This window comes from Galleria mellonella, unplaced genomic scaffold (assembly GCF_026898425.1).
Source record: "Galleria mellonella isolate WM207_F2 unplaced genomic scaffold, CSIRO_AGI_GalMel_v1 utg96, whole genome shotgun sequence".
Classification (NCBI taxonomy): domain Eukaryota; kingdom Metazoa; phylum Arthropoda; class Insecta; order Lepidoptera; family Pyralidae; genus Galleria; species Galleria mellonella.
The window spans coordinates 2,389,226-2,412,866 of record NW_026442179.1 but is presented as its reverse complement, the minus strand read 5'-3'; the positions used below and the strand labels follow the sequence as shown (position 1 = coordinate 2,412,866).

The 23,641-nt window shown below is 31.5% G+C and overlaps 1 protein-coding gene across 3 annotated transcripts in view; it reads right to left on the bottom strand.

Annotated features, from left to right (window-relative positions):
* LOC113523373 (hemicentin-2-like) overlaps positions 1-22,135 on the bottom strand; it is a 218,290-nt gene extending 196,155 nt beyond the window's left edge. Inside the window, exon 1 of one of the 3 annotated variants that reach the window (XM_026909322.3) lies at positions 22,014-22,135. The gene's annotated coding sequence lies outside the window, so the exon portion shown is untranslated. Of the gene's footprint in view, positions 1-2,023; positions 2,325-22,013 lie in introns of those variants that run through there. The other 2 variants (XM_026909321.3, XM_026909323.3) reach the window with 2 other exon arrangements.
* Positions 22,136-23,641: the final 1,506 nt, after the last annotated feature.

Here is a 23,641-nt window from a genome sequence, read left to right as displayed (position 1 = left end):
TACTTCAAATGTAATTAAAAGAAATATACACAATTAGGTCCATGTGGCACTGGCATATTTCTATTCAAGTAACTGAATTTATTGTTTTTGTGGTGAAACGGGAAAGGTAAAGAAGATAAGATTGCCTAAAAAGGTAACAACAACCTTTTGTAATATTCCGTAAATGTTACCGTTTTGTTTATCTGTAAAAAATAATATAAAATTATTGTTTGTTTTGAATATAAGGTGCAGTAAAAAGTTCAATAAAGTTTATCAACGTTACGTACGTAAAAGCAAAAGACGATAAATTTTAATAACAATGATAAATTATAGCAACAAAATATATATTTTTATTTTATTATTATTTTATATATATTATTTATTATTGTATTAGTATTTAAGTAGCCTAATTACATTGTGGATTGTCCCTATTCAGTTATATTACATAAAATAAATTTAATTATAGATATCTAAATTTTAATTAATTAAAATACATATATTTTTCTGTGTTAAATATCTATCTATTATATTTACAGATTAAATTCATTTCACAAATTACAATACTCATGATAAATTATACCTAATTATCAGTAATTTTATTTCATTATAATAACTAATAATATTAAATTGAATTTACTATGACAATTTTAGAAAACTACTAGATTATAATTTCGGACTTTTTACAGAAAAAAAAAAGAATATATTCATATTACCTAAACCTTTTTGTTAATATCACGTAACTAACACACAAAAATACAGTCATCTCGAAAACTCCTTTCTTTTGAAATATACAATATTATTCCTTTTATAAGTTATTTAGGAAAACCTTCTGTATCTAAAGAATCCTCGACTGATATTTGTGAAATACTATAGAAAAAGAAATAAAATCTGTCTTTCATTTAAAGGATAATTCTAGTTATTTTGGATAAGTAAGCAAGTTTTTTACGATGAAATATTAAAATAAGTTTTTTTTATTAACATATTTTTTCGTGATAAAATATTAATACAAAATACCATTTTTTTTTTAATAAAATTAGAATATACTTGTTCCAAAAATCTGGCGAAGATCGTAACCCATTTATACAGTAATATAATCTTTAAGTAAGTTTATAGTAAGAATAATCTTTAAGCCTGGCATCTACTCGTGATTCAATATAAAACCACGAATATTATAAATATGAAAATTTGTATTGATGTTTTTATGTTTGATATTAATGACACAATCATTTTTTAACGACTGAATAGAATTAAATGAAATTTTGTAGAAAAATAGACCATACACAGGATTAATACGTAAGTTACTTTTTTTTTTATTAAAATTCATGCAGGTAAAATATATGTTGAACATATAATAAAATATAATCAGATTATTTTGCTAAAACAGCTAAATATTAATGTCAGTGCTTATTATTTTATTACAACGAAATGTAAAGTGCCACACACAAGCCCAAGAGGTTTAAGTGGCACTAAAAACTCTTAAGTTTTTTTATATGTATTCGCATGCTAATTAAATAAATAAATAAATAATTTAGATTTTATGCAGTTATAAATATGATTCAAAATAGTAGGTATAGTAGGTACTTACTTTTTATAGAAATATAAATATTAACGTATATATATATATATATATATACATAATGTACTAACGAGGCCATAGTTGGCATTGTATGTATTTGTATTTGAACATGATGATAAAACCTAGATTTTAATGTGTTGATAGCTTTTGTTAATTATAATGACCCAAGAACCTTGGACGTTTGCAATAAACGCGAATAAAGCAATCATGATAAGAATCTCTCATGTGTTTCATTACGTACTAACGCGATACACCAAAAGTATCTAGCGTAACAGAACTATTTTTAAATTACATATCTGCAAATTAACAGAATTCCTTCCAGTTCACATTTACTTTTCACACGCACACATAACACAGCGGCGCGTAAATGTGAAAATAAAACTTTTTGTTATTGCGGTAAAAAAAAAACATTTACAGTTCAATCAATTATCACCCTTAAATCTAAGTGTATACGATCACAACACTCACCGTAAACTCGAGTAAACTTCTCCCGTCCATTATAAAACACATCGTTTTGTATCACACAAACAAACACAAGCATTGAACTGAGAAACTCTAAACTGAACCGCCAGACGTATGAGCCACACCGCATTATCCATTCATGTTAACACAACCGACGGTTACAGAATTCAGTGTCGTCGATTTTGTAGGTTAAAATCTCGAGTTCTGTCACGAATCTAACGTGTATCCCCTACGAATGCCGCGTCAACACTACATAAGGGCGTAACTTCAAAATCACTTATTGCGCGTGCGTGGAACAAAGTGACTCTTTCGCCTGGCGAACTTATTCACGAGTTAATTAATATATCAACTTTTCTTCGTCCCCCTGTATTAACTATCTCCCTTAATAAAATATTTGGATTAGTATCTCTTCGGGACATTCCGTGACTAGTGCGATTGCGTCGCCAACTCCAATGTTAACCAATAAAGACTTGATAAATTAATCTTCGGTGTCCGTCCGAGATACTTTACGTTAATTGCTATCTTTGCTGACTAATTGCTGTGCTAATGACTCTCAAAATTGAATTTGATCTACGGGAAATATTTTAACTGTTAACGAAGTCACTATAGAAATATAAATACCGAGTAAAGAACATTTCGCAAGATTAACATCAATCATTGTATATAAATATTGAGTGTCAGTTAATTATTCCGCCATAATGGCAGCGACACCACAGGGAGTTTTCAATCGCGAAGCGTTTTATCATCATTTTCTTTTTGACAAAATTAAAGAGGACTTTTCTGACAATAAGTGGCGGGAGCTCATTTTGTTGAACGCTTGACTGTAGTCGGGGGATTCCATGATCAAATTTCAGCTTAAACTTCTGTATTTTTAAATCAACATTAGGATTATGTAGAAATATTGTCAGTTGCTTTATGGGTCAAAAGGCAAACCATTTATTCTCTGATAATATATTTGAATTGTTATTAATTGAGACTGGTGGTTCTTTTGCTACGCATATACCATATCAGATAGACCTCCACGCGGTTCTCCCTAGAAACAATCTTATTATTTTATTGATTTATTCTTAGTAAATTCATTACGTTAAACTAACTGATCAGCTTTCTTATTTATTCTATCTTACTGGTGCATCACCTATGTAGGTCCATAGCGCGAATGGAGTTACAATTCCATTATCATCCATAAAAAAAAACATATATGATCTAGGAGACTTTAAACAATATAAACGGTCTAATGTTTTTGGCACTACAAGATATACGATTATTACTAGTTATTTGGCCTTAGCTTTAAATTCTTTTGATTTTTAATACCATATTAAAAAGTAAAAACTTTTTTTAGTTACTGTAATCAAAGAAAATTTGTAATACCAGGAATGTCATGTCATCATCATCATACTCGTATCGACAGTTATTTCTCCGCCGCTGAACATAAGCTATGGGGGAGCCCATAGACTGCCATAAAGAACGATCTCAAGCTATTTTTCATGTCACACCATATTGTCACATCAATTGTTAACTGTCCGCTGATAAACATATATATACGTTTTGCCAATAGTTGCCACACTTGGCAGATGCATTGGAAATTTTTCTTTTTTGCAACACAGGGGGCAAACGAGCATGGGACTCACCTGGTGGTGAGTGACTACCGCCGCCCATGATTACCCACAACACTAACACTAAATTACAGGTGCGCTGCCGGCCTTTTAAAAAGGAATGTGCTCTTTTTTTGAAGGTTATGTTGTCGTATCGGTTCGGAAATACTGCTGCTGGAAGTTGATTCCAAAGAGTGGTTGTACGTGGAAGAAAGTGCCTTGAAAAACGCACGGTGGAGGACCGCCACTAGTCCAGATGGTTGGGATGAAATTTTAGTTTATGGCGCGTTGTACGATGGTGAAAATCAGCAGCAGGTAATTGCAGTTAGGTTTTTGGTTATGTTTAATGAGGGACCTTGTATTTTTTTAACGAATAATAATGGAATCAGTGAGGGATGATAGGAGACATGAAAGGGCAAGTTAGTTAGCCCACCGTGATGAATACACCTGAAATTCAGCACAATGGTTCCCAGAAAGGACCACGGGAGGTCGACCTGATAAGGTGTATTCTAGAAACGGGACTGGTAGTCCGCATTACTAACAATCCCTCTCCCCCCTAGAGGGGCTTTGCTGTCTGTCTCTTACCCATTACATTCCCTTAATCGCGTCTTATGACACTCACAAGAAAGGAAGGGATGGCCCATTCTATGTCAGGACTACACAGCATGGCATTTTTCATATATGCACTCATTGCCAATCCTGAAGATATTGCAATACGCTTACGCTTTTGAAAAACCGCATATAAGTCTTTAAAGAAAACCTCAGGAAAAAACTGTCTTCGTTGGGATTTGTGATCTTCATCTTACATATATGTTCTGGTTTATCCAATTTTATAAGTTAGTTCACGTATATAAGTATACTAGTTCCGGAGACTCTTGACTCCTCCCGCACATGTCTTAAGTAATGGTATAATCCTCCTTCAGTAACTGCGGACTTCCACTTTTGTATTACAAATGTACGGTACGATATTTTTTCTACGTGCCCAAATCAATAAGCGTCTAAGGACTATTTGATATCATGTTGTCTTTGCCCACCCCATAAGGGACACGGTGCGGCTTATTACTGATATACAAAGTCCTATCAGCCCACTCTAATGCATAAAAGTTTGAGGTGGCCCAATCAACTCTGGTTAGCCGCGGGAGAGCTCAGTGGCGGTACTCAAAGTAACATTAGGGACATTTTACCTGTGCAGTACTGACGAGAGCACTTGCTAATTCCCCGGAGTGCGCCGACCGTATTTCGTATGGAATGGGTCATGCGTTCTTTTTATTTTACGACTCCCATTTGAGGGTCTGTCGGTTGCTACTAATAGAGTAGATTCGCTTCAGTGTGGCAATGTTTTTTATTAAGAGGGCTGTCACTTGTTTATTATGAGCAGCATAAAAAAGTAGTTCATTTCAAAGCATTTTAAATGCATAACTATGCATTTGGGACTCGTAAAATTATTAATATATAATTATTGTTTACGTGAAGTAATTACGTTTGCATGGCTGTTACCGTTTTGGTGGGATATGGCAGTAAAATTACAGGATATACAGTCATAACATTTTAGTCCTTAGGAATGGCAACGTTTGAGGGAAACATAGGTGACACAGTATACTATGTTATGTCCATGGTACTGTTCATATCTATTGGCGACGGTTACTGTTCATATCTATTGGCGACTCAGGAATTAATCATGATAGTTTCCAGGGAGAACCGCGAGGAGGTCGACCTGGTTGGATATATTGCTAGCAATGGGATTCTCATTCTCCATTACTAACAATCCCTTTTCCCCGCAATAAGAGTGTTAGACCCCTTTACTAACAATCCCTTTCCCCTCCGTTAAATCCGAGTTGCAAACTTTAAACAACACGAAAACTTAAAATAAAGTATCTCCCCTAATTTTAAATTTCAATTTGAAAGCCACATAAAAGCTACCATTTATATCGTTATAAGTATAATACGCCAAGTTCTATTTATTACATATGTATATGCACATATTGCCTTATATGTATATACTTAAAGAGAAACTTTAGGTATTAGCTGCAGGTATACAGTCAACTAACGCAACCATTGTTACGCTTGGCGCCACTAGGGTTGTTGAATCACAAATCCGGGATAATGAGCATTAGTATTCGGTATAATGAGTTTTAATGCCCGGTATTATGCGACTGACAATACTTGTATATATATATATACTTATATTACTATCAACATGTATGTAATTCAATTATTTCTATCTCATGAACTTACCAACATTAAATACACACTCGGGACTTAATGCGATGAAAAACCTTTGAAATTAAGACACAGGTATGTAGGTACTTTTTACCTGCAAAGATTTTTTAATCGCATTAAGTCCTGATTGTTTATTTAAAATATGTGTAAACAGAACAAAAGTATAAAATAAATATTAATGTACTTTTTATAAGATTAAATTTGGAATGGTAACCCCGACTGCTCTATCAATATACTCCATTTTACATAATACAAAATTAATTAATATTATTCCTATACTCATTTACTTTTATCATCACACATAACAGGACAACTGTGACCAAGGTTTCATGCCGTGGAGAGTTCGTCGTTTAATTATCAATTTTAGGCATTTATTACACTCTCGCATATATAGAATCATACTGTTATGTTTTAAAATACCATAATGTTGATCAATTTCATATATACAGACCGCTTGTATTGTTTATAACTTATATAATATATCTTTTTATTCTTCTTTTTTTACTTGGCGTTATTATTCCTGCTTTTATCAGGGTAGGTCTTCCGACTCAAATTTCTTCACATTGTTCGATCTTCAGTATCCTTCGTGGAGAGATCATTGGCTTCCATATCTTGGACCATGACGTCTAACGTTTTTTAGGGTTGCCGCATGGAGGTGTCTTAAGTATAGACATATCAAGGTTTCTTCTACCTATGTATTCATCTGGTCGACGCATTTATGTGGCTTTACCATCACACTCAAAATGTTTGCGATCAGACCATGTTATGTCAAAATTTGTGTTATGTTAAACAACATTTCTTTTCATATTTGCTTCAATCTTTAATTACTATATTTTTGTATCAATAATTCCCTTTATGAAAATAGACTACTAAGATATTATGTATTATTTATTCATGTATCAATGTTTTAAGTATGTATTTTAAAAGGTATTTTAATTTTATAAGGTATGATGAGGCTGACATATCCTTATAGGATAAAAGCCTCTAAATAAAAAAGATAAATATATATATATATATATATATATGCTTCATTTTAAGTCTAATTTCTCTACTAAACTTTTAAATTCGTCGAAAGATAGTTTTCGATTTACATTAACTTAAAATGAAAAAAAAAAAATCACCAATGTAATTTGTCAAATTAAAAGGTCTAAAATCTTTTTAGCCCTATCAAATTAAAACATCCAAAAATTGGGTATTACAATGCATTCGTATAAGTATACAATATGAGTGTCCACGGGCAAAATATCTATCGGCTTCCATATATTTTAAAATATCTTGTATAATTGAATAATAAACGGGTAAGATCATTTATGTCTCCGCCCAACATTTATTACTCATAAATTTACATTGTTGTCGTATATATTCGATAGTGTAATAACCCCTTATAACTGCAAGTATCAAGAACATACGAGTATATATATAATTATTTATTAAAAGCTGTTTTAAAAATGCATATTCTGCAGTTTAGAATTTTGAGGAATGTTTAAAAATGTAATTCTTCATTAGAGACTTGATCCAATATAATATAGTTTTAGAAAAGGATTTGTTAGTAATGGGTCTAAGAGGCCCATTGTTAGCAATATATCAGGATGACCTCCACCTGGAAATTAGCATATATTCCTAGTATATTCAAAACGATAGGCTAATTGATATATCATCATTCACTGGTACTCCGCCAGCGTGTACTGATATATAGGTAGAGTTTAAATTTTATTTATTTACTTATTTATTTATTTTATTAACATTTCATTAAAGAGTATAATAGATAACACATAAATACATTACTTCTTAATGCAATGATGGTGTAGAACCTCATGTCACTAGAGGGCGACATCTTTAATATAGAAGTTTTTATTATTATATCTACCGTTATCTGACCACTGCTGAACATAGGCCTCGCCTTTGCGGGGGTGGAAAGAAGGTTGCCACTAGTTGCCATGTTTAGCAAGCGGGCTGGAAACTGCGATTAGGCTTTGATGAAGTTTTAAGAGGGACACTGTCGGCCATCCCTCTATCATTAAGTTCCCTTAGTCGCCTCTTACGACACTCACGGGAAAGAGAGGGGTGGCCTATTATATATACCGGGACCACACGGCAAAATGTAATAGTATTAATGACAAAAATATATTTATTATTATGAATATAGAAAAATTTCAAGCGATAACCCTAGTTTAACGTTATTGTGTCTATATCTAGGAAATACTCGTATAATTAGGTCAGTTGTAATGTCATTAAGATCTCCGTGTTGGATGTACGACGACTTGGAAGTGAGTTTAATGGATATTTATATTTTGATGTCTTTTTATAGCTGGTGTAATATTGTGTAGTAATTGTTATTTTGGGAATAATTTGAAATTCCTTTATTTTTTTTTTAATCATAACGGTACATCTATAAAGATAATGTACTTAATTTGATATAAATATATATATATATATATATACATAAATATATTATAAACAAGACATGGCCTTCAAGATAATTTATACAATTTTAAAAGGCCGATAACACATTGGAGAGTCCATGAGCTGCAGTAATCACTCACCATCAGGTGAATCGCATGCTTGTTTGTCGAACTTTTATATGAAAAAAAAAAAAATATATATATATATATATATATATATATATATATATATATATATATATATATATATATATATATATATATATATATATATATATATATATACATACATATGTAATACAAAGCCATCTTTAACAAAATAGAAAAGAATAAAATTCAAAAGTACAGGTAGATGATTGTTGCAAGCTTCGACATAAATTAATTTCTTAATTTAGTTACGATAAAATTTTGTTACATGATGCTTTTTGGGAATAAATCGATCTAAGTGAATGCCATTTCGGGGAAAATTTGATTTAACGAGATAATGCACTTACGTGTTCGGGGCCAAACCCCCGTCGTGTACTTATTATTATATTTAATATAATTGCATACTTAAAAAGCTATTTTTAAGAAATCATTGTTTATTGGCTTATTATTCATAGAGTTTGACACTTAAATTTTTTTTAAGTGGAAATTTATATAGGCACATTGCCTACTTTTTGGATGGGGATAAAGTACTGTGGCGTATGTATATTGTATATACAACAAACCTCAAAGCTTTTGAATTTCTGTAGGAAAATAAATAATAATTATCAGAGCGCATGCGAAGTTGCGCGCACAGAATAAATTTGATATTGTCATTCTTTTTAAATATATAGACGTTTAAACATTTGGTTGAACATTTTACTTACTCATTTCCCATAACTGGTGTCCCCGTAAAAACGCATACTACAATGGTATCGTCTGACAACAACGACGAGGTATTTAGAGTGGGAATACGAGTTCCACCATTTTGGTTTAAACATTTGGTTGATTATTTTACTTACTCATTTCCCATAGTACTTAATCCTCTCGTGACCATCACGTTTAGATAAGAAATAACAAAGAAACTCACTTTTATAGTAAATAATATTAATAAATATAGTAACTAATTTACAGTGTGGTCACTGTTTATAAAATATGCTGGTTCTTGTTGTATATATTTTTATTTATTTATAATTTTTTTTTATACAACTCAGAATGGCAAACAAGCTGACGGCCCACCTGATGGGAAGTGGTAACCGTCGCCTATAGACATGAGTAGTACCATGGACATAACAGAGTATACTGTTTCGCCCATGATACTCCCATGCGTTGCCATTCCTGAGGACTCAGGTGTTATTCCTCTGTACCCAGTAAATTCAATCTAATTAATAATATTAAATAATTTATAATATTAATTATAAGTAAAAATACCAAAATGACAATGTTGAGGGATGGGATAAACTCATCTACAACAGTGGCAGACAACAGGCAAGACTCATTATGGGTGCCCTAACTGGACATATGCCAATAAGGCATATACTACACAAGATGGGTCTATCTTCGGACACACTGTGCAGACTGTGCGGGGAAAAATCGGAATCCATGGAACACTTAGTATTCGTATGAGTCTATTGGGAACGGCTTATCCAGAACCAGGGGACTACAGATATCTTAAACCACGGGATATCGTTAGGGTCATAGGATCTATGAAATGATGGTATAAGGCAGGGGGAAGCACATAAGATCCGTATGGGTGGACGTGCATCGGCTTAGCTGATCTCATATGCGAAAAATAAGATAAGTAAAAATACCACCTGTGGATTTGATGTAATATATATTTTTTGAATATTTCAATTGTTCATCAATTTTATTTTTTTTATAAAAATCTACAATTGTCAATATATGTAAAAAGTTTCATTTTTAACAGTCACGGCATAGAATGGACCACCGTTTCCTTTACCCTGGGTCTCGTAAGAGACGACTAAGGGAACTTTATGGTCGAGAGATGGGCAGCAGCGTCCTTTTTAAAATATCACCAAAAACGTAGCTGCGGTTGCCAACCCATCTATCAAGGGTGGCAACTACTGGCAAAACCCTTTTTATGGGGGAAGTCTATGTTTAGCAGTAGACAGCTGATACATATGGTAACTATTTACTATAAGACTGGTCGTATGGTTTACCGCTGTAGCGGTATAAAAAATACATCAGTTCAGCATTAAGTTGCACTAACGGCCATCCGGCATCCAACATCCGGTTTCCTGAATCCCGCGTCCTAAAAATCTATTTTATAAGGCAATTTAACGTTACACTGTACAGACTATTTTGTAATTTCTTTAGCCTTCAAAACATGTATACATATATCTTGTGTCAGAATGTTCGTTCACGCTTATCTCCGAAACTGCTGAACCGATTTTAATAAAAAAATTTGAATGTGAATTGTTTGTATATATTATATAGAGAATATATTTACATTTAGAAAATATACAAAAAGTAATATAGAAATACAGAAATTAGGAGTGCAGGAGACGAGCGATCGAGATAGAGAGAATGACAGCGCAAATGAATGTAAGAAGAAAACGTCGCTGTCATGTTTGTGCGGCAATGAGGTGAAATATGTATTTACAATTTATTCAGCCTATTTGATGAGAAAGGAAGTGATGATGTTGACAAGTGGCTATAAAAGAAAATTCATAATATTATTGACAGACGCCACAAAGCTATATAGTAAGCTAAGATAATAAGGCTAAACTACTAGTATATTATATTATCCGATGAGAGGAATTTCTGAAATCATTCAGCGGTTACAACGTCCTTTGAGGAAACTATCAGCTAAATTTTAAGTTCATAAGCTTTGCGGTTAGGGCTGCAAGTCGATAAGTCAGGTAGCTAATGTTTAACTTAGAGAAGAATTTGAGTGTTTACACTGCTATAACTGTATTTAGACTTGAATGACATGAAAATTAAAATAAATTAAAAGTAATTTCAAATGATTTTTGAATTAAGTATATTTAAGTACGGTTTAGAGTCGTACAATATATACATATTAACATTGTATACGTGAGTTTTTTTTTTGTACAACTTAGAATGGCAAACAAGCTAACAGTCCACCTGATGGAAAGCAGTAACCGTCGCCTATAGACATGAGCAGTACCATGGACATAACAGAGTATACTGTCTCGCCCATGATACTCCCCATGCGTTGCCATTCCTGAGGACTCAGGTGTTATTCCTCTGTACCCAGTAAATTCCCGCCACGAGTTCGAGTATGTTTATTATCTTTCGGCGCCTTAATCGCTCAGTTGTCAAGGAATGTAGTAAACTTTTACCCTCTTATTCATAAAAAAACATTAAACCTCTCATAAACCTATTTTAGCTATTGAACGGTTTTGTCGCTTTCTTTTAAATTTAATTCCCAATTTAAAAGAAAGCGACCAGAACAGTGCAATAGTTAAAATATATTTGTGGAATGTTTAAGTTTTATAATTTCTAAATAATAATAGGGCAGGGCAGATCAAGACAGGGCAAGACAGGACAGGACAGGACAGAAAAGAATAGGGCGGGGCAGAACTAAAATAGAATAGAATATGAATGAAGAAAACTCTGAATGAATGATAATTTTTTTATTTAATAAACATCATTACCAGTCCAATGCCAATTTTGCACTGTATATTCTTTCAAATATTCGTAAAAAATTTGTATCGTTTTCATTTTTCAAATTAACCTTATAATAAAAATTTGTCCCGTATACTTAGCATTAACCGTGTATACGGGTAATTCGACTTACGCACACATGAATAAAAAGTTGACCTCGTTTTGGGGAAATCATTGTATGGAGACACTCTATCTATATAATTAGAGGGATTAATATTATTTTTTTAATTAATAAAATTAAATCTTGCACTACAGATTGGAATATATTATAGTTAAAAGACATCATATTCATATAATTATACGTCTTATTGTGTGATTGCGTAAATTTTCTATATGAATACATTATTTAATTTCCTGATCGAAAAAACAAGTAAACAAATATTGAATACAATTATTTTATTATTTCCGTAAAGTAAATAGTAACCTAATATGAACACGTAAACATGTCATAACGGATATGACATCAATTTAAACAAACAAAAATACATATTTTAATTTGACTTGTAAAGTGTTATGTGCGAAGTCATTGAGATCCCCATGGGTTAAACACGCCCGCATACTAATAAATTACAAATAATGAACTTTTATTAGGCAAACTGTCCCTAATGCACTAAATGACATGTTTTGCCTTATGAGTATTTATGTTTGTAGCGTCTATACTTATAAATTTTACAAACATAAATATTTAATAAAATAAAATTTAGGTGCATACAGTTATTTTTATTGTATTATATATTCAATTTTTTATTGGATTTATTCAGTTTATTTTTAGCTGTACGGTTATTATCCTTGTACATCCTACAGTTTTCTTTCAGCTTCTCAAAGGTTGACTGTAAGAGATCCCTTTATGGGATAAGTCCGCCATTGTATATTAAATCTTTTAATGTATTCAGTATGAATTATATACAATAAAGATTTTACAATACAATACAATACTTCATACTTTTTTTTTATTTATTTATTATTCAAATATTTATTGCACTAAATACATAAAAAAATAGAATGACAATTATAATGAAAATTCAAGTAAAATACAGTATCATAGAGATTAAATTATTGTGGGTATTTCAGTATCTTACAAACAACAAACTTTCCTTTGATTAAAGGATTTTTTTAAATTTTGATATAGAATTTGATTAAATTTATTGGTTTTTTTTTATTTATTTGTAATAATTTTTTATTTATATTAAGAACAATTTGAATCTGCAGTAATCTTTTTTTTGTATTTATGTTACGCGATATCATGAAATTCCAAATTTATTTTCACGATACTTTTTAATTAAAAAAAGATTACCCTTGGTTACACCTTTATTGAATTTCCAACCAAACCAAGATTGAAATCGGTTCCTTTTACATATTTTTTATATTCTTTTTAGAAGAAAAAAATATTACTTCTTTATTATATTTTCTCTTCTATTATTTCTTTTTTGTCTGTTATTATTTGTGTGTTAAATGTAAATAATTTATATACATTTTTAAATGATAAAAAAACTTTCTTTTTTTAAAACTCATCATCATATCAGCTTTTAACTGTCCACTGCTGAACATAGGCCTCCCCCACAAAGGGGGGTTAAATTAAAGCTCTTAATCTAAGTTTCTTATTCATAATATTATATAAAAGTCTTTTTTATAATTATAGATTAAGATTATTTTGTCTGTTAGTTATCGAAACATTTGAACAGTTTTGAAATTCAGTCATAATAATGCACATTTGTTGTGAACCGTAGTTAAAGGAAAAGTCAGAATGGCGAAAAATTTCTAAAAATATTTGGATGTTCGTTACTCAATCACTCCTAAATGTTTGTATGAATTTTGATAAAAAACAAATTGAGTTTGAATAAAATTTGATACCTTGCGCCTTAATCACGCGAGTAAAGTCAAGGAAAACGGCTAGTATGAAATGAAATATTCAGATTGAGTAGCAAATTGTACGTAATATTCTAAAGAACATCGTTACCTACCGTTTATTCAAATTCTCCGAATGAAGCTATTTTTCCGCGTAACGGTTTATCTGAGGTTTTTATCGTTCATATTTTCATTGATTTTTCTGTTATACGTAATCCATTATTGGGGAAAGCATGAATATTATTGGACATTGTTTGATATTTTATTTACAATTAACGTATTTCCAAATAACTACATTCGTTCCGTGCGATTAGAAAAATATTATCCAATTGGAAATTCGTTTTCATAAGAAATTAAATCTATTTCGGTAAAACGTAATTATGTTAAATTCAAATACCAACGACATCTAGGTCATTTTATCGTAAATATTCAATATCCAATTAAAAAAGATCTCTATGCTTAAAGCTATTTCATACAATGGAGGAGTCAATTTATATTAGAAGTATTACTCACTAAATAGTTGTGTATAACCTTACTATGTTATATTGGTAATTAAATAAAAAAAAACGCAATACGTGTATTTCTTTTTAGTAGTCACTACTCCGATATATTCTTGTATAAAATTGGCGCCAAATGGCTGTCAACTGTCACATACTTCAGTATGTGACAAATGACAGCCACGTGGCGATGACAGCCACAGATGACTTAACAGGTGACAGTAGCAAGTAAATATTCTAATTATTAAACTACACACTGTGAAAGTGAGTTTGTTTGTTATCTTATAACACCTTGCATCTTTTTATAGCACTTGGCTTAACCAATCATTGTGAAATTTGGTAAACACGTACTATACGGAATGGAGAAGGAAATGGACTTTGCTTTTTAACCCGGTCAGTAAACGTATCCCGGTCACGCGGACGAAGTCGCGGGTGAAAGCTAGTTCCATATATATCCTACTATTAAATTACTTTGAGTTTTATTAAACTCTGTTTAGATAGGCACTATAAATTATTTTTATGGAAAGTTAATTTTAATAGGTTTGCACGAAATATCTAGTTTATATATTCATAACTAACTGTATCCCGCGGCTCTGTCCACGTTTATCAGTACATAAAGTATCCTATGTACTATCTCTGAGTATAACTATCTGTGTATCGAATTTAATTTAAATCCATTCAGTAGTTTTTGCGTGAAAAAGTAATAAACATCCATCTATTCATCTCAGCAAACCTTTTTATTTATAATATTAATAGATTTTAAGTCGCTTTTTGCGGAGCAAAATGTTTCGTACATTTTGCTATTTGGATCTGTTTAATTTATAAAGTGCAATAATCATTATCTTCATCATTTCATTGCAAACTCCACGAAATAAGGCCAATAAAAAGTAAAGTTCATTCTTCAACAACTTATCAAATGGTAAAAGTAATGGTAACAGCTATAAGGGAATAAAGTTACATTCATTTGCATATATTACGTTGCTCTTTAGGAAAGTTAGCGATAAAGATGTATTCCTTTTGCATCTTTTCACTCGGGCCTCGGTTTGGCCGAGCGAATTTATAATTAAATTAACTCGCTACCGAGGATACTAGAACGAACCGGGAAGCCATTAGTAATTTCTTTAATGAATTTACAACTCACCCCGTTAGGTTAGGTAAAAACGTGCTTACAAACATTTAAAAGGCCAGCAACAAACAAGCAACTCCTTTCGTGTTGCAGGTGTTCGTGGGCGACGGTAGCCGCTTTCCATCAGGTGGACCGTCTGCCCGTTTGCCTCCCTAACAATAAAAAAAAGTTTTACAGCATTTTTAAATTACGTAGCAATAGTTTATTAGTTTTTGTTATTTTAGTTTGGTTATAATTTTTTTATTTTATTTCCGAAACAATAATTATTTTTATTGTCATAATTGGAAATGCAAACTCGAAACTTGCCAAAATCAAAATTCAGAATTAAGGATATTATCGCGTGGTATATAAAAAAGTAATACTTAACGCGAATTATTAAACTCAAATGTATTCAAGTTACGTAAAAATAATTTGTTTTAAATCATATTTAAATCTGTATTTTTTCGTGTTTTACTAATTATGAATCGACCTTGATTTTTTTTGTATCGAAAGTCATCATCTCATTATCGATGATAATGATAAGTCTTCTTAGTTCTCCTAGGAGGGTTTTGGTGGGGGCCTTGGGGCGAACCCCTTTGTTCAGGCTCAACTTCGGGGGCGACTACTCCTGGATCGCTGGCTCGAAGCTCTAACCTTTCTAGGGTAAGCCGTGATCTTCTGTCTTCCTTCTTCACTATTGCTGCAATATGGAGCCTCTTCTTGACTCTCCAATTGTATTTTTTTTTTTTATTTTATATTGTATATAAATAAGTTATGTTGGGTTCTGTCACTGTTTTTTTAATTGTGTTTATCTCATACTTGTGTTCAAACTTTGCATAATTTTGAACTAGATGGCGTTGTGTAACTTGTTCAATGATTTTTATTTATTGATACTCATTATTTCCATATTATTATATTTTTTACATAAATCTTTAATTATTAAACATAAAGGATTCTTATACAAGTAACTGTGTATATAAAAAGCGTAAAATTTTATTGATATATCAAAAGAGATGTTATTTTTAGACATAAATATTAAAGAGATACGAAATTGGTATTTTCTTACGTCAGAGAATTAAGCCTACTCCTTTAGTCTGATGATTCCCTTGAGTAATTTGATCCACTGATATTATATAAAAAAAATTCGTTCGAAAAGCAAATATCTCTTCACAAATTGAATTTCATTGTATGCCATTTTAAATTTCTTTATATAGGCCTCTTATTATTATTTCATATGATTAATAATTAATTATTAAATAAACAAGAAAAAATCTTTTATTATTTTAACTTAAATTTACGCATTTTTGAATCGTCACCTTTTATGATTCCACCACTCCCATTTGGAATGAAATTTAAACTAAGAATGAGTAATAAACTCGACAATTACTTTTTTTTAATCTTCAACTCTATAAATTACTAGCAATTCGGCTGAGTTTCGCATGGATAAATAGAAATTTCGGAAATAACATATTACTTGTTTTTCATTGATAATGTATCTTTATAAGTGTTTTTTTTTTTAAATCAGTTGAGTACTTTTATGTTTATTATTATTAATAATTTATCATTACAAACAAACAAATCTTTCCTCTTTATAATATAGTAGCCAGCCCAGCCACAGAATCTTAAAAGATACAATTTAAAAGAGCTTGTAAACGAATCTATTTGAATAAATATTATTTATATTATATTATCGCGCGTACACACACACGCACGCATACACACGTACACACACACATAACTTCCAGATTAAATTATAATTAATTATCTCTTCCTATAAATTATATTTATTACATTGAATTCACTTATTATATTACAAGTACTTAGTAAGTAATCCTGCGGAGTGAGGCCCTGGTGACCTGTAATACAGGTATTCTTATACCTATCTCAGGCACCAGTTTCTCACAATTATATTTATAATTTGATTACTTTAATATAAGCATGTCTCATTGTATTTCACTGTGATGAATTGTGAAGAGAAAATAAATATATTTATTATTTTCTATTTAAAATGTTTTAGGTCAATTTGATCGATATTAAGTCATATACAATTGACATAATATTCATATTTAGTCACATTACAGTCGGCAACGTTTGCGTGACACCCCTAGTGTTGCAGGCGTCCGCAATGTACAGTGATCGTTTACCACCAGACAGGTTGTATGCTTGTTACCTTCGTCTTATAAAAAAGAAAATTGCTAGCAATTACCCATCACTACAATTATTAACAATATATACTTTTAGGTCGACCTCCATGTGATCTCCTGAAAAAGTCTCCTGTCAGTTTTTGGATTGTACGTAGATTTCACAAGTACGAAAATCAATGGACAAATGGACCACTTCTGAACTGCGTATCAAGATAAAATAGACACCAGACTTTAAGTTAAACCTTTAGAAATACAACTATGAAAACCATATCCAATTTTGTTTAGTGAATTTTACATGATGGAAGAACAAACATAAAGATAGTCAAACAAAAAATTAACAAAAAAAAAACTTAAAAATTATATTTTGGAAGCTGTTGCTCTTTTTAGGATCCTTATATCAATTTTTCTTAAATATTTCATATATACAAACATAGTATAGTTTAAATTTTTTTTAATAAATTATTAATTTAATAAAAATAAATTTCAGTAAAAAGTAAAACTAATAATTTTCCGCGTGAAATTTAATATCCATCTTTGAACTTCATTCTTTTTATTGGTCACAAATTAAATAATAAACAGTCACATTTATTAAATTAGTAAATATCTGCTGTCAGATCGCAAGAAAATCGTAACAACATACAAACAGGGCAATACAAACGGAAGGAGGTCTTAAATTCGACGAAAATTATTAGATTACATACACAGTTCTATTACCTTGCAAATACAGTTTATTTCGCCATGTTCACAATTTATTCATAATAATATAGCGGAAACAAGTTTATTCGGCGAAAATAGATAAGAAGTTAGTGTTTGAAGTAAATAATTTCACTGCAAACTCCCCATATTGCAGTGGAATTCTGTTCCATATTACAAGACCCGAGGTATAATTGCGAACTGATAACATCAAACTACTATGTGGAATTAAAGCGTTCAGTTGCTCTTGAATATTTAGTAACTAACATTTATAACTGGCTTTTACCCGCGACTTTGTCGGCGTGGACGAGATATGTTTACTGGCAGACTATCCCATATAGTATGGGGGGAAGGGATTGTTAGAAGTGAAGTTAACCAACCCTATTGCTAGCAATATGCCCTATCAGGTCGATCTCCACGTGGTTCCCCCTGGAAACCATCGTGAACAATTCTTGTTGAATTCGTCACGGTGGGCTAACTGACCTGTTTCATCCTCATTTATCATCCGTCACTGGTGCCCCGCCGGTGTATACCGATAGCGCGGGTGGGGTTACTATTTCATTATCACCTATCATCCCATATAGTATGACTATATTAAATTTCATAGTGAGGAGGTAAGCCGTTTAAGCGCTTAAGGTAACGAACTAATGAATTCACATTTATAATTACTAAGAATTGGGTGAATATATAATTAGATACGTGAAAATATATTAGTAATTGCAAGATATCTTTTTTTAGGGTTCCATAACTCAAAAGGAATTTCAGCATCTTTCCTATACATTAAAATCCTGTCCTACAGGATAAAATAATTATTTTCTCATAAAAAAGTTACTTTGTTATCCATTTATTTCTTCGTCTGTCAAGACCCTTTTTCTCAGAAATACGTGGAGTTATCGAGAATCTAACATCAGACCAATACACAAGCTTGAAATCCTCAGAAACTGTGAAGAAACTAAATTTCTAAAACAACATAAACAAAAGAAACATTCATTTATAGCATATATTTTAATATTTGACAAGGGATTCAAAACCTTGCTGTACTACTTGTTGTTGAGCTACAATCACAAAATGCAATGTCTTACATTACAAATAAAAGGAAAAATCCGAAGATTGTAAATTTATAGTTACATCACAAAAAAAAAAATACTTTTAGCAAATTTTTTTTTAATTAAAGTTCTTCGCGCAAAAGTTGTTCTCGCACAGAACGATCCGTACAGGATCTGGTTTTTTTATTTCTTTAATTTAAAGACTGTTAAATGTAGCCTCGTCCATTGCTACATCGAATGGTAAACAAGTTAAGTGTTAAAATTTATATACGATATAATAAATATAAAAAAAATTTTGTTAATATTTATTTTACAACTACAAATAGTAGATATAAAATGATAACTCACTTCTACCCTCTATTTCATATATTTGAAAGAATTTAAAAAAAAAAAATTCTTTATTGTATACAAAAGGTTATTAAAATGTAAAAACAAACATAATAGTGCACAAGGGCGAGCTTATCTCCAATAGAGATTTCTTCCAGCAAACCCAATATGAGAAAACTGACAGTTCATTAGTAGTTACAGTCACACTTGTGTACCAATCGACTTATATGTTATAGTAAAAATAAATAAATAAAAAAATATATAAGTAAATACATATAAATAGATAGATATATATTATATATAATACACAAATATAATAAGTACGTACATCAGCATTGTGAGAGGTAATAATTCTTTTTAATTTACATAATGATAGGAATTGAAAAATATTTATATTATTTATTATGTACAAAATATAAATATTATATGCAAATAAACTGCCGGCCTATTCAAAGGAAAATGGTAATCGTCGATTATTGTCATTAATAGAGCCTTGACCGAACTATACTTGCAGCGAGATTTATTTTTGTTTTTTCTTAATTTATGTAATACCTTGCAGATATAAGCATAAATAAATTCAGCAAACATTCAAATATTCTTACATTTTACGATTACAGTAGTACATAAAGTTTAGGATAACTGACCGTTTACGTAACTTTACCGTCTGAGTGATATTTAACAGCCAAGTCATGTACATAAGATACCATTTCAGTTTAACTTTACTATAGCACTTCGGAGTTTATTATCAAAGTTTTATTATAACACGTTTAAAAATAAAAGCTTGAATATTTACTTTTATTAAATGATAAATAGATGGACACTCTTTGTTTCCACCAAAAATTACATTGGTGAAATTATAAATACAAACAATTACAAGAAAAAATTATACTAACAAAACTATGTGCGGCATTTACCCTAACACCGATCTCTTCTAGGCAACCTTTGAATGAAGAAGTGAAATTATATCCAGCTTTGAAATATCGTTACATATAGTATAATACTTAGTTTGTATACTTTATTAAAATAATACTCATTGGGGGGAAAGGGATTGTTAGCAATGGATACTAAGAATCCCATTGCTAGCAATATACCCAACCAGGTTGACCTCCTCCCGGTTCCTACTGGCAACTATCATGGTTAATTCCTGATGAATTCATCATGATGGGCTAACTGGCCTGTTTTCATTCTCATCTATCACCCTTCACTGGTGCTCCGCCAACGTATCCCGTTAGCGCAGGCGGGGTTACCATACCATTTTCACCCATCAAAAAAAAATACTCATTGTAACTACAATTAGAGCCTTCTCTTTATTGGGGTCGATAAATATCGTTTGTGCAGTATGTAAGTTAACGAGTGAAAGAGATAGCTACATTTAAAGGAATTTAATTTTTGAGATTACTTACATTGATTGATGTGAGCCAACTCCGTAATTCGTTTACGTTTCACGGAATAACGTTTTCGGAAACTTTCCGAAACCTTGTTTTGAGACTTTCTTCGCGTTCTGTATTGTCTGCATTTTGATTAACCTCAACGAACTTTTCCTGCTTTTGCTAAGAATTTTTCCAAATTTTTATTGCTTTTTAATTTGTTCTTTTACTTATATTGAAATCTCATTTGTAACTTTAAGACTTTCGGGAGGCGCGGTTTACATTTATCAAAGACTGGAAGCTCGAAACTCAAATGAATTAGCTAATACTGGCCCAAACATGAATTTTTAAATTTATTGATTTCATCATATACATTTTCAACTTCTTTGTTTCTTCAAAAGATTCATTCTCGACAAGTCTGTACAACAAAGTGTAAAAAACACTTTGTTTTCTATACGTAATGTACAATATTTACTGTATAAAGTATGAGCTAATTAGTCAGGATCGACTTCAAAAAGATATTTCTCAATTCGGTTGTATTTTTTGTATTTATTACGCCATAATTGCGTCAGTTATAAAATAATATACTTACAGATTGGTCCCATAATAATTTTATCAAAATCGGTTTTGTAATTTAGTTTTTAAATCAAAATAACTAGCTTGCCACATTTACTTGGTAACTTTACCACAGTTGGTTCTAAGTTCTCTGTCCATCCCAAATTATAACATACATATTATTATAATATATATGTCATATTTTCTAACGACTATTGGTTGAGTCTTTAACAAAAAAAACCTTGCTTTCTTTTCATAATAATACAGAACATCGTCCATTATTAAGTTCGCCAAATGTACATAAAATTTTACTGTGCATTAAAATTTAAATAAATAATATTAGGTTATAAACTTTAATAATAAAACGAAAAATGTTTATTTGTTATACATACAGATATATAAAAAACATACATACATATCTGTCACGCCTGTCTCCCATTAGGGTAGGCAGAGACAATGGAACGCCAAATGCTTTGATTCAAACAAACCTCTTTCGCTTCAAAATACATATTTCCATTTATAATTATCTACATTATCTGTAGACACCATAAAGTATAAATTTCTACATAAATAAACTTAAGAACTTACCTAATATTCACGAACACACACAATCACAAAACTCAAATAACACATTATAACACGAACATATCACGACACTGCACCAAATAAAGGGGAGTACAGACCGCCGCGCTGTCACTGTTCAAACATTATACGCGAGACTCAAAAGTTAATACTTAATAACTCCCACCCCAGCATCAATTAGGGCTAATTGTATTGACCTAAGCTAACCCGGCTGATCTAATTCAGTCGTATGATGCATGCACTGACTTATTGATTGAGATTATGCTTTACTACTGTTTCCCGTGAGTTCTCATATCCCGTGGGATTTTTGTAGAGCTCGTAATAGCAGACAAGGTTCTGACACACGTAACCAAACTTATTGCTTATTCGAGATCCCGGGTTTTTGGTCAAAATAGTTACATCCTTTTTTCTAATTTTTTATGCAAATTAAATTAATATTTAATCTGACGATCTACTTAATGGAAAGTGGTAACATTAAATATGATCACTGTTACTATTATAAGTCTCTGGAATGAAATACCTGTGATTCTCAGCAGGGTACTAAGTATGCTTGTATTAAAAAAAAATGTTTCATTATCTATTGAATCAACAAATTCAGCTCTAATTACTTTATTTCAGCCGTTAACTGTCCACTGCTGAACATTGGACCTCCCCATAAGGGCAGTTTTGCCAGTAGTTGCCACGCTTGGCAGGCGGGTTGGCAACCGCAACCGCTGCTGTCCTAATATTATGTGTATACAAAATTTCATGATAATTCGTTAATCATGAAACACCAAGAAGGAAGCAAGGAATTACACTGGTATATTTATAATACTAATAAATAAATTCTATTAAATAGTCTAAAATCATTTACCTACTGTAAATCTATATAATATTAGTAAACAATGTTGAATGACAGCCAGTGAAATTATACCATCCTGTCATGAAACACTTGGAAGTCAACAGAATCGTCCGGCCATTTGCATACTAAAGTAAATTTAAATTCAAAGTTAACTCGAGTATTTCATTAAACTTTCGAAATGTAACCTTAGAAAATAAAAGCGAATTGGAAGCGGCAAGATCCCGGCGTCCATCCCGTTCACGATACTAAAAGCAATGTATGTAAATTACTTGAGAACTTCATTTTCTGTTTTACGGACGGTCTACATGATGAAGATTATACGGTGGTCGTGGCGTAGACATAAAAAATCTATGAGGTCACGCTTACTAATATAAGAATAAGCCAATTTGTTACAAAAATAAAAAGAGCACGGTAGTCATCGACTTGGGTAGCACTCGTTTTTCTGCTGTGAAAAAGTTTTTTTTTTATGAATGAACGTAGAGCTGTAACTCCATGCTATTGATATACATGAGTGGGAGGGGGGAGGGGGGCACCAGTAAGGGATAGTAGGTGAGGATGAAAAAGCAAGTGACTAATTGTGACTAATTCAGTAAAAGAATTAATCGCAATATTTTCAAGGGGAAACCACGGGTAAGTTGAACTAGCAGGGTATGTTACTAGTAATAGGATTTTTAAACCCTATTGGTAACAATCCTTTTCCTTCGCTGCGATGCAGATTTTTTTAATGGATGATAATGGAATGGTATATCTGCCTGCGCTAGCGGTACATGTTGGCGAGGCACCAATGAGGGAT